Source organism: Mus caroli, chromosome 11 (assembly GCF_900094665.2).
Source record: "Mus caroli chromosome 11, CAROLI_EIJ_v1.1, whole genome shotgun sequence".
NCBI lineage: Eukaryota > Metazoa > Chordata > Mammalia > Rodentia > Muridae > Mus > Mus caroli.
In genome coordinates this window covers 25,219,364-25,231,750 of record NC_034580.1, presented here as the reverse complement: position 1 = coordinate 25,231,750, position 12,387 = coordinate 25,219,364, and the positions used below count along the sequence as shown (strand labels likewise).

Genomic DNA, 12,387 nt, shown 5'->3' with positions numbered 1-12,387 from the left:
GTTGCTCAATAAATAGAACCAGCTGTTACGCAATATGACTTAGAAAGAGAATGAAACTAATATTGACTGAAACAATTAGTTGGGTTTCACTTGGCAATATTTGTCAGGTCACCATGGGCTGGCTCGCTCACAATAAATGTTCAGGTCCAAATACTACTGTGCACAAATAGATGAGCTGTGAGTAAATAGTCTTTATTTGCATTACATTACTTTCCCACAGCCTTGTGATCTGCAACAGGCAAGTATCCTCTTGTTTTCTCAGTAGGAGAAACTGAGGTACAAAAGATCAACCGATTCTCTCAGTGAGTCAGAGGCACCTCCCCAAATAAAACCAGGAGCAACATGCTCTCTGCTCCTGTTGGCCTGGAACTGTTGTAACAAAAGATTCACACTGGTAGAAACCTCAGTGTGAGGAAGGAGGAGGCTAGCATACCAGAAGCGTACACCCTTATGTTTTTTTGTAATCTGGAAGTAAACTTGCCACAGCTGACTCTAGTCTCCAGAAGCCCCTGTTGGACACAGCTCTGTGTCAGTCCCTCCTCTCTTACTTGCATCCATTCTCACAGAAGCATGAAAAGACAGAATCCCACAGCTTATGATCTTCTGCAGGGTCTCCTGAGCTTAACCAATAGCTGCTGCCCTCGGGACTATATCCACTCCAGGAGTCAATCCCTCAAATCCTACTACCCGTAGAACCCATGCTAGTTCTTGAGCTTTCCACTCAGCTAATCAGAGGAAGTCAATGGAGCCTAGGTCAAATCAGACTGAGTTCCCCTCTTTGTTGTAGAGAGAAGACCAGTTTCATCAGAGATAAGCCAGTCTGAGCCCCCTGGCAGGACAAAATCACATCGGATTTTACTCCCCACTCTGTAGATCATTCTCTCACTTCTCCTGGTCTACTGCCCTCTAGGATTCCTATGAGACAGCTTCATGAAGTCCTAAGGAGAAGGAGGCTGAAGCCTATGGCCAAGAGACTGGCAGAAGCTGCTGAAGAACTGGTCCATCACATGGATATATCATGGTTCTATTAGAACAAGCATCTGGGACTTCCTCTCGATTCAGGTGTGTAGTATCCTGATGGTGTGTGCTGATGGGACAATAATTAATAATAATAATTAATAATAATAAGCAATCCTTATTAATCACAGCTAGCAGAGAGTAATTTGAACACGGAACAAAAAATTTGTGAATAAATGTTCATTGTTGGACCTTTGGGGTTTTGTTTGTTTGTTTTTTGAGACTGTGCTGCTCTGGCTGGCCTAGATGTCTCTATGGAGACCAGGCTGACCTCTGCCTGCCTCTGCCTTTGCCTCCCAAGTGCTGGTGATTATTTACCTGCTTCTCTATAAATCAATCCAAGTTCTCTTAGAGAAGCCACGAGAACTTAACCATGCTCCAGCCATGCTCAGGTAGAAACAAAACACCTGTCTCATTAATCATTTGTCCTTGAAAAATAACTCGGAGTCTGTTAACTGTTACAGCATCTAAGGGTCATGGATTCTCTGTAAACAGGGAGAAGAAACTCAAAGCAAGCATTTGGGACAAGTTAAAAGAGCCAAAGAATCTACCAACCTGGAAGATTTCATAGGCTTGAAGACTGCTGCCACGGTCACAAAGGCAATAGGAGACGCAGCAGCAGTCTGAGCTAGAAGGCTTGCTTTTAAAGCATGGTTGTGCTTCATCCTGGTTTCTCCTCTTTCCATTTTGCTCTCTAAATCTACTGCAGCATGGAAGCGCTTGCTCTCTGCACACTCCTCATGCCAATCTTCTTTCTAAGTGTTTTCTTTAAACATAATCTGCAGCTTCACTGGGATTATGTCATCTGGGTGCTATGCTAGGAGAGGTGACAACCCCTGGACCATGTTCTTGGTTTCAGTTCAAGTCTTAGGCTTTTCTAAGCCTTTCCATTGTGTTGGGGGGACATTTCACAGTCTGGTCTATGGAGGCACTGAGGACAAGAGCAGTGGACACCCTTACTTTGAATTTACCATGTGCCTCACATAGGACGGTGCTTGACTGGTCCCCACTGTCCAAGAATTCATTAGACACATTCTTGCCCCTGATACTTGCTGGAGCTTTGCTCCTTGCCAACAATGCTCACACTCCATTTCACTTATTGAAATCCCTCAGGTCCAAAATCAAGGTGCCTGAGATGCTACAGAAACCTGTTCTCTTGACAATTAACATACTATAAAAAGCATATTATTGTGTGTGTGTAAATCTTATCTCCTTAATTAGACCAAAGCTCAATGAATGCTTCATCTAGGTTAAAACAATTTTTGGGAACTCACAGCAGGAAGCCTTGACACCAAAGTAAGGGCAGGGCTCTTTCCGAATCAGATACAAATCAATGAGAGAAACAGAATCTATGTGACTTGCTATAAACACAGCAGCAAAGGAGCCAGACAGATATCAAAGCTGCCATTAGAGATAGCTAAAAATAATGCCCTTGCATATAGCTTGTATATTCTGATGCTGTTGTTGGCAGCCTAGGTTCTGCTTCAGCCAGCATAACATGGCCTTTAAGAAAGCATGTTGATGGCACACACCTTTAATCCCAGCACTCAGGAGGCAGAGGCAGGTGGATTTCTGAGTTCGAGGCCAGCCTGGTCTACAGAGTGAGTTCCAGGACAGCCAGGGCTACACAGAGAAACCCTGTCTCAAAAAAAACAACAACAACAAAAAAAAAACAAAAGGAGAAGAAGAAGAAGAAGAAGAAGAAGAAGAAGAAGAAGAAGAAGAAGAAGAAGAAGAAGAAGACCACATGCTAGCACAGGGCATTAAAGCAGCCATGGAAAAGCCAAACAGTCCCCAGAGATAGCAGGAAGGCCACATGGTTATTCATACAATCAGCAAAACAGGAAGCAAGCAGTAAGAGAAGAAAGGCTGAGCTAGTCTCAGCTCCAGAAAAGCAGTTTGGTAGGTAAACTGACTGGCTGGGGCTTACCTTTCTGTATGTATTATCTCAGGGCAAACAGACACTTATCTCTTATCAATCTGAGAAGTATAATGGCCAATTTACCCTGAGCTTACCTGATGGGAGGAGCTTCCCCGAGGGACCTGGGGTACAGCTCAAAGAGGAGCCAGGACAGTTGTCAGCTAGATAAGAAAAGCCACTTCCAGAAAACAAATAGTTTTAAGTTAATATCTGTACAAGGGCCCTGAGCCATTGCAGCATAATGCAGTGTGATTAGAGGAGAGTCTAAAAATCAATATTGATTGGGCAGCCAATATAGCACCTATGAAAATAGCCAGTCAATGGGTCTTCTCCTTCAAGAATCTGGCACCCATGACCCTCTGCAGCACTAGTAATAGATCTCTTTAAACCAAAACAGTGTCCAGGGGCTGAGAGACAATGAAAGTCAAACTGGCAGGAACATCTCTATACATTTCAAGAAAGAGAGAAAGGAAGGAAGGAAGGAAGGAAGGAAGGGAGGGAGGGAGGGAGGGAGGGAGGGAGGAAGGAAGCAAGCAGCTGGGTGCTGGCATACTCAGGAAGCAGAGGCTGGGGCATCCCTGGGAGTTCAAGGCCAGCCTGGCCTACAGAGAGAGTTCCTGGACAGGCAGAGCTACATAGAAAAATCTTGTCTTGAAAGACAAACAAACAAGCAAGCAAAACAGAAGGAGGAGGAGAAGGAGAAGGAGAAGGAGAAGGAGAAGGAGGAAGAGAAGGAGAAGAGAAGGAGGAAGAAGAGGAGGAGGAGGTGGAACAAGAGGAGGAAAAGGAGGAGGAGAAGCTAAAATAAGACAAAGCCCCTGAAGGTGGTCCATCTTCACCACCCTTATGACTCCTACTCACTAACTATAGTGAGGAGAAGCAGGTTGTTGCAGCCCTACACAACATCCAATAACTGCCCATCCAGACACTTGACACATCTGCTCAGCATCCTAATTCACTCTGTGTGAAGTAAATAAAGAGAGTAGGTCTGGGAACAATAAGAAAGCAGGGTGAGTGGAGATAGATACAGAAATGATTACCAAGTATTGGAGATGCCACTGAGTCCTTGGTCATATAAAGGAAAGAGCATAGTGGGAGGGTGGCCCTATGGCATCCTCACCAGGACCTATTTCTGGAACCTTGGAGCTGGGTTACATTTTGAAAGTGCCGAGATGTCAACTTCCTAAGATCTCACCTTACCTCTTTCTTTTTTCTCCATCACAGTAAGAAGGAACACTCTATTTACTTAGCAATCATTTACAATTTTCTTTTGGATTAGGCTGATTCTATCAGAGAAGCCAAGTATCTGGTAGGCACCTAGCAACATGAATTCCTGATAAATGAATCAAAGAAATGTCTTCTTCACAGAGGCAATGGACTCAGGACATGGAGGCAGTGTGGCATTAGCCTAGACCCAGCTCAGAAGGGAGCCCCTTCATGACAGGCAAGGGCTCCTGAACTGCTCTGCCAGGAGAGAGCTCTTGGCTCCTTTGATTCTTTCTCAGAATCTAACATTCTAAGAGAATTTAATAAAATTTGCCATGCACGTGTGCCTTTTTCCTTCCGAAGCCTGGCTTTCTCAGCTTCTGGCTGGCAGTTGGTAAAGTACAAAGTCTCCATTGATCAATGAATCCCTGATGATCACCAGGGCTGTCCCCCACAGTGGTGACCAGCTTCCTATGTCTCTTCATCACCAAGTGGGAAGGCTTTGTGTTCCACCAGCCACAGCAGATGTGCTTTAAAGTACAACCTGACATGAACTCCTTGGTGACCAGCTTATGCTGCTGCCATGATACCCTACATGGCTACTGAATGTCCCTGCTCCCTAGGCAAACTCAGCCTGCAGCTCCCGAGGCAAAAAGGGCAAAAATGCCAATAAAACTTGAGATAACAAATGGGGGTGGGGAGACTCTGACTTCAGTCAATGCCTAGCACCCTATGACAGGCATCCAATTTCTTCTATGGCTCCTGTTGTCCTTAGAGAGAAGAGGCTAAACCAAAACCTCTGAAGGTCAGACCTGAAAAGTGAAAAATGTCCAAGAGTCCTATCAAACCATAAGGCAGAAAATGAGCTTCTGGCAAATAGCAGTTACTCATGAAACATCTGCTAAATAATAAGCACATAAAAGCAGCTGAGATATGGCTCAGGTCCCTTCAAGCATTTTCTGAAAAGACAGACAGTACTAATAACTGGTGTGCTCTCAGCACATTCCCTTCCTGCCTCGCTGTGTCATTTTCCCTTTTCACATGTCATCCATCACATTTGATCTTTGCACCAAGGAAAGGGCATTGGAGCTAGGCTGAGAAATCATATCTAGTTTGTAGTTGGCAAAATTAAAACAAAGAAAAGTGACTCAGAAGGCAGATGGCAGTCATGAGGAGGGAACCCTGACTCCTAACTACAGGTTCCTAAGCACTCTCCCACTTCAGCCACCACTCCCCTGAGAGGAGACAGGATTCAGGGTGCAACAACATCTGGTTCCTGCTCAGCTCAGCAAGGACTTGGGGTGATGAAGTATTTATATGAAAGACCTTGCACTTTGGATCAAATGTCTGCTCCTGCCTGGATTACCTCACAGTAAAGTAGGCTAATGCCCATGTCGGTTCCTGCTCCCTAGTTGCCTCTGGTCATGGTGGGGTCATCACTCCAGCTTGCATATGGAGTACTGAGTTAGGAAAATAATCAATGGAGATTTGGAGACACAAGTACGTACTCAACTGCAGAGCTCATGTGTTCTTCTGAGAGCTCTGATCTACTTATATTTCTGTTGCTGAAATAAAACCATGACTAAAAGCATCTTGGGGAAGAAAGGTGTTTTGTTTGTTTGTTGTTTTTAATTTACAGGTTACAGTCCGTCAGGGAAGAAAGCCAAGGCAGGAACCTGAAAACAGGAACTGAAGCAGAGACTATGGAGAAAGGCTACTCACTGACTTCTTCCTTGTGGTTTGCTCAGCTTGCTTTCTTGTACAACCTAATACCACCTACTCAGGGGTTGTATCTCACACAGTGGGCTGGATCTTCTCACAGAAATCATTAATAAGGAAAATGCCCCATAGGTCACTCTTCCAAGGAAAATTAACCAGCATATTTCCACAGGGCTCCTCATGTGACCACCTTGTGGGAAGAAAGCTCAAATGTGGGGGACTGAGAGTGTGAAGACAGTGGACAAGTGCTCACTCTCCCAGGGATGTCTGTTCTACTTGGTAGTCCAGGGTTGGCCTCTGTTGGGTTCTTCATCAGCTCATTAGCCTGGCATGCTACCATTGTGAGTGTGCTCTATTTATCAACCTCTTGCATTCCAAAGAGTCCTGGATCTGCCTCCTTTACAAAATAATACTGAGAGCGAATGTATTTGGTGTTGGTGCTATCATCTTGTGGATGCTAGGTGAGCATTCTGTTACTAAGCTATATCATCTTTTAATTTTTTTTTTTTTAATTTTGAGACAGATTCAATAAGTTAACCAGAATACTTTGTATCCCAGATTGGCCTTGAATTTGTAATCTTCCTATCTCAGCCTTCCAAGTTGTTACTGAAATTAAAGATCTTTACCACCAGGCTTGATTTATAAACTTTTTCCTATAAATAATACACAATAATTACATAACTCATCAGTATGCTACTGGTTATTCTTTTTTTTTTTTTTTTTTTGTTTTTCGAGACAGGGTTTCTCTGTGTAGCCCTGGCTGTCCTGGCACTCACTTTGTAGACCAGGCTGGCCTCGAACTCAGAAATCCGCCTGCCTCTGCCTCCCGAGTGCTGGGATTAAAGGCGTGCGCCACCACGCCCGGCGCTACTGGTTATTCTTAAAGGCATGTGCGTGTGTACATGTGTGTCTCTGTGTGTGTACATGCATGCAGATGCCTGCAGAGGATCCCATAGTGAGAGTGAGCCACCTGACTTGGGTGCTGAGAATCCAATTAGGGTCTTCTGGAAGAGGAGCAAATGCTCTCAGCCACTGCACCATTTCTCTAGCATCCAGGACTGGCTGCTTTTTCATTCAACCCACATCTATGCAGCTTCAGCTCCCAGGAGGCTGGTCCTTGGTCATACAGAGCTTCCTGACAGTTAGCTACCACTTGGCCAGTGGGGGATGGCCAGTGGGGGATACCCAGTGGGGAAAGTGAGGGGAGGGCATCTTCCCAACCCCTCCCTGCTCTGGGTGCCCTGTTTGCAACAGTAGCCCATAGCTGTGTGTCCCTGATTTATGGCAGCGTCCACAGTCTCTATTTCTATAGTCCCCCATACTCATAACTCAAATTCAGGGTCTCCTTCCCCCAGGAAGGTAATAATTAGCTTCGGATAAATAAAGTCTCTGGGCCTTAAACATTCTTTATTTGTTCCTTTATCACTATATTTATCCATAATCCCTTTATAACTTTTTTACCCATTTGAGATAAATTCTCATTTCCTGTCTGGCCCCTAACTGACATATTCACATGTCCTCAGGACCTCCAGGTCCTGACCATTCTGCTGTCCTTCCCTTGCTTGGCAATAGAGAAATGTTTGCCTTTAATTAGCTGAAAAGTTTGGCCGTGCCCTCTAGGAGATGAGACCAAAGTGTTCAATGCTTTCTAATTCCAGGCAAAAGTGTCTTATCCTTCCTCCTCTCCATCTTTCTGGAGTCAGGCCCAGGAGCACACTCTTATAGAGCAACTCAGTGTGGGCTGTCAGCAATCTGCCACCATTGTCAAGAGTACAGAGAAACCTCTGAGGTCCCGAATTTTCTGGAATGTAACGATTCTGCTGATCCTGTTTGGCGATTGCTATTCCAATTTCAAGATGCTGAAATCACTTCTTTGTTCTTTTGCTGAGTAAGTAGGGCCCCACTAAGAGTCTGGAGGAAGAGTTGCTCGGTGTGTGTTTGTGTTGTGTGGGGTTGGGTGGGAGTTATTTTCACAAGCAGTAGCCTCCAGCTGACCCCTTCCTCAAAATAATGCTGCTACCACCCCCCAGTTTTTGACATTAAATGAACATACACAACAGGAACAGAGTCTGTGTGGGATCCAGGGTCCTCCTACTCTTTCATTTTTACCCTCCAACTTCTAGTAACTGCAGCCTTCTCGGATACACTATGACACTGGTGCCTTTGATGACTTCATCTCATGCTTATTTACCGAAGGCCTGGCATGAGCCTGGGAAACAACAGCAACCACTGTCTCAGCTCTTCAGGACCTCAAGGCAAACAGGCCTTTTGGATTCAGATGCTTTGGGGAGTCATGGAGAGGTGGTCACTGATGGTGATCGCTATGCTCCTGAGCAGGAGCAGTTTAGGGCAGGGAGCACGTTCACACAGACAAGCCCCCACTGCTCTCTGAACACTTTACCATCAAGGAAACAGGAGAGAGGGGGTGTCACTTAGTGGCAGAGCTCCTGTCTAGCATGCCTAAGGCTCTGGTTCTGTCTCAAGCACTGCAAAGGAAAAAGGAACCAAGGATTACAGAATGAGTCCAGCACAATAGGAAGGCTCCCAGAGCATTCTCAAAGCAGTACAAATCCAGTCTGTTCTCCCCAGCTTAACCTCACGCTTTCAGCCTGCAGGCACACCCAGAGCAGCTCAACAGAACTTGCAGACCTGACTGCCTTCCAGTGCCCTAGATCCTAGTGTCACCCAACACCTCAGATTATACCATAATAAGCAAAGAATGCACTCTCTTGAGTGGTTGGAAAGACTCTGGAAGAAGACTGCCCATAAGCATTGCTGTTCAAGCCCATGACTTCTGGTGGCAGATCCATCCATTGGCACAGAAGGCTAAAGGCCCAGCCCATAGCTCCATCTGGAGGCACCTCAGAGAGGCCCCTAAACATCCACCTTGTTGGAACTACTTCAGAGCTAAACTTTTCTCAAGTCCAGTCCTGCTTCCTTTCTTCCTTGTTCACAGTGCTAACATCAAGAAAGCTTGCTAATGAACAACCTGCACCCACATCATCTCTAAGTAGGTTTTGAAGGCACCTGACTCCACACTAGCTATTACATATTACAGAGTGTAGCCTCCCCCAGCCTTGAGCAGGCTGATTCAGACCTTGCTGCCACCGTGAATGAGACCACCTGGGGTGGAGCCTTCTGACCTAGAGGGTTCTATTGTTTTGCCACCTGCAGCTGCTCTTCTCCAAGACTCCTCTACAGCTGAGAGGCTGAACTGACTTTTTGAGATATTCCTGAGAGAGCTGACAACCTGTGGAATTGATGACCTAATGCTAACAGCTCTGACAGACTAGTACTAACAGTTTGGCAACAAAGCATCAAGAAGCCTGGCATGGCAGGAGATGGGCCTCCCCCTATATAAGCACAGACTGCTAGTAAACATCGGGCCATGATCAGAAAATTGGTCTTGATCTCTTTACTTCTCTCGCCATTCCCTCCTTTACAGCTCCCGCAGGCAGCTACAGAAGGCGCCTGAACACTAAACAGGGACTTAAATACGGGTGGATCAACCGAGAGAACGCTGTCTTGGTAGAGCTCTACAGGAAGATTAAGAAGATGTATCCAGCACAGTGAGCAACAGGTATTTATGCTAGCGCTGGCTTTAAATTTCATCTTTTCGAAATTGTTGCTGTAGGTGCAAAAGGATACAGGCTAGACTGAGTCAGCGTTGGCCCAAGCGCTGATATCAGCTAGGGGTTGACAGTGAAAAATGGGAGTGAAAAAGAAAACAGGCATTTGTCCACAGTCAAAAACTGCATCAGGCGAAAAAAAAAAAAAAAATAGGGCGTAAAATAATAAAATAAAATAAAATAAAATAAAAAGAGTAAAAAAATAAAAAAAAAATGAATTTCAGAACTCTCCCAGAGACAGAGGGAAATCCGGAGACGTCCAGCCTTCTCTCTGGCCCCTACAAGAGACACTCTTAGATCTGGTTACATCAAGTTCTCTACCTTCTCTATATTGTCTGTGTTTGGTGCACCAATATGTCCACGTGTCAATTCATGTCTGTCTTTGTTTTGCTTTATGAATGACTGTTGTTCTATGTTTCATGTTTTCAAAAAAAAAAAAAAGAAAGAAAGGTTAAAACTTTATCTGCTGGCTTTCAATCTCTTGATTTAGTCAGTTTACACAGTGGAGGCTGATTTAATTTGCCCTACACTGTAGCCAGGAGTTATACACAGTAGGATAGCTCCTGCTTAAAAAAAAAAAAAAGGAGTCTACAATTTCTTAGCTCTAAGGCAAAAAAGCTAATAGTTGTTTTTTCCTAGAAAAATCTCTACAATTGGGTTCAACAAATGACAAAGCACTTTTTATCTTAAAATTATAGCTAAAAAAAGTAAAATTCTTTGATTGGTCTAAATTTATAAGATTCGTGTAGCCATTTCATTTGGTTTCTGACTGGTCTTAAAGGTATAAATATGCTCTACATGTCTTGGTCATGAAATATTGGCTTATATAAGTTATTGGGTATGATTAAAAAGGTGTGGGGGGGTCGGTATGGGGGACTTTTGGGATAGCATTGGAAATGTAAATGAGGAAAATACCTAATTAAAAAACAAAAACAGAGCCCGGCGTGGTGGCGCACGCCTTTAATCCCAGCACTCGGGAGGCAGAGGCAGGCGGATTTCTGAGTTCGAGGCCAGCCTGGTCTACAGAGTGAGTTCCAGGACAGCCAGAGCTACACAGAGAAACCCTGTCTCGAAAAACCAAAAAAAAAAAAAAAAAAAAAAACAAAACAAAACAAAAAAAGGTGTAACATTGGTTACCAGAAAGTTAACTTTAAATTGGTCACTCAGGGTTAGAGTCATTTTAAATAACAACACGTGGCAAAAGCCAGCCCCCAAAACCAGGCCTCTAGGATACTTCTAAATTGAGATATTTTATGTAATTCTTATCCTAAAAAAGTGGATTATAAGAGATGAGATACAAAACAATGTCTCTATATTAATGAAGCATTAAAATTTACAATGTCATGCATTCATATGTATAAATTGGCAGCCAAACTTCATAACATTAAAGTGATGTTTCTGATATTGATTTTTAAGATAATAAATTGTTTAAAATTGGGTTTTGCTTACCAAAAGTTATATATATATATATATATATATATATATTCTAACGTTGCATAAAATACTTAAAAATTATGGTTAAAATTGCCAATGTTCCATTGACTGCAGTTTGCAGTTTAATTGCAAATTTAAGATCTTTAATTCACCTATATATTGTAATTAGGATGATTACAAGAGTAATCATCTTATGAGAGTGCTAATGCAGCTCTCTGGAGCCATCCGGCCATACAAAACAAAGACAGACTTATCTATATATTCATCTTTGTGCAAAAATTGGACTCTCCTACAATCAGTTTGGCTAAGGTTGCTGCCTTGCAGGGGATTACCATCCATACAAGCAACTTTTTCACAATACTAAAGTTATAAGAAATGTTTTAAGTATAATCATGTTAATAAAGACTGTCCGAAATTGGAGAATCGACAGTGAAATTGTTTCTCACTACAGGGCCAAGACTCAGGAGGCAGTATGCTCAAATTAAAATAAATAAATTAATTAATTAATTTACATTTGAGTTAATACAAAGCTCAGAGCAGCCTCAGCGGCTTATGCAGTGTTTCTTTTGTTTTGCAAACTGTGCCTGGGGAAGTTCTTGCCTGTCTTCAGGGGAATTTCTTTTTAGCTAAAACAACATTGTTACAGATTTATCCAGATGTTGTTCTAAATAAAGTTTAAATTCAAAATTTACAAAAAGTCAATCAGAGCCGGGCATTGTGGCACACTCCTTTAATCCCAGCACTCGGGAGGCAGAGGCAGGCGGATTTCTGAGTTCAAGGCCAGCCTGGTCTACAAGGTGAGTTCCAGGACAGCCAGGGCTACAAAAAAAAACCCTCTCAAAAAAAAAAAAAAAAAAAAAAAAAAAAAGTCAATCAGGCTGTAAAACTTATAAAAGCATTACAATCTGGCTTGCCTACTTCATATAAAATTATTATAGATTTGAAAATTTGTTTTTTCCTTTGCGTCCTGATAATTGTAAAGGGTTTGCTCCTAGTAAACTGGTGATCACTGGACAATTTTGCCTCTAGGTATGGCTTATATAGTTTTACATTATGTAAAAAAAAAAAAAAATGTTATTGTCTCTGCTTCAATACAAGAAGCTAAGAGTTTGAATCTTTCAGTGTATATTGTTTCCTAAGTGAAAAGTATTTTATTAGCTAATGCCTCTAAAGGGAAGTTTACTTCAAATCTTTGCTCTCACACAATGAGCTTTAAAGTTCTGCAGAGTAGCCGTTGCTCCAGAAAAAGATTCAGAGGCAAAATCTTTTTAATATTTAAAGTTTTAGTTATACTAGAAAATTGTGGTACAAATTTTTGTTTTGTTTTGTTTTGTTTTGTTTGTTTTGTTTTTCGAGACAGGGTTTCTCTGTTTAGCCCTGGCTGTCCTGGAACTCACTTTGTAGACCAGGCTGGCCTCGAACTCAGAAATCTGCCTGCCTCTGCCTCCTGAGTGCTGGGAT

At 43.0% G+C, this 12,387-nt stretch overlaps 1 long non-coding RNA gene across 4 annotated transcripts in view; it reads left to right on the top strand.

Annotated features, from left to right (window-relative positions):
* Positions 1-12,387, top strand: part of LOC110304346 — a 47,411-nt gene that overhangs the window by 32,004 nt on the left and 3,020 nt on the right. For 2 of the 4 annotated variants that reach the window (XR_003837951.1, XR_003837950.1), the window contains exons 2-5: positions 911-1,062; positions 5,784-6,324; positions 7,522-7,751; positions 9,309-9,432. This is a non-coding gene — a long non-coding RNA (uncharacterized LOC110304346). The remainder of the gene's footprint in view (positions 1-910; positions 1,063-5,783; positions 6,325-7,521; positions 7,752-9,308; positions 9,433-12,387) is intronic. The other 2 variants (XR_003837953.1, XR_003837952.1) reach the window with 2 other exon arrangements.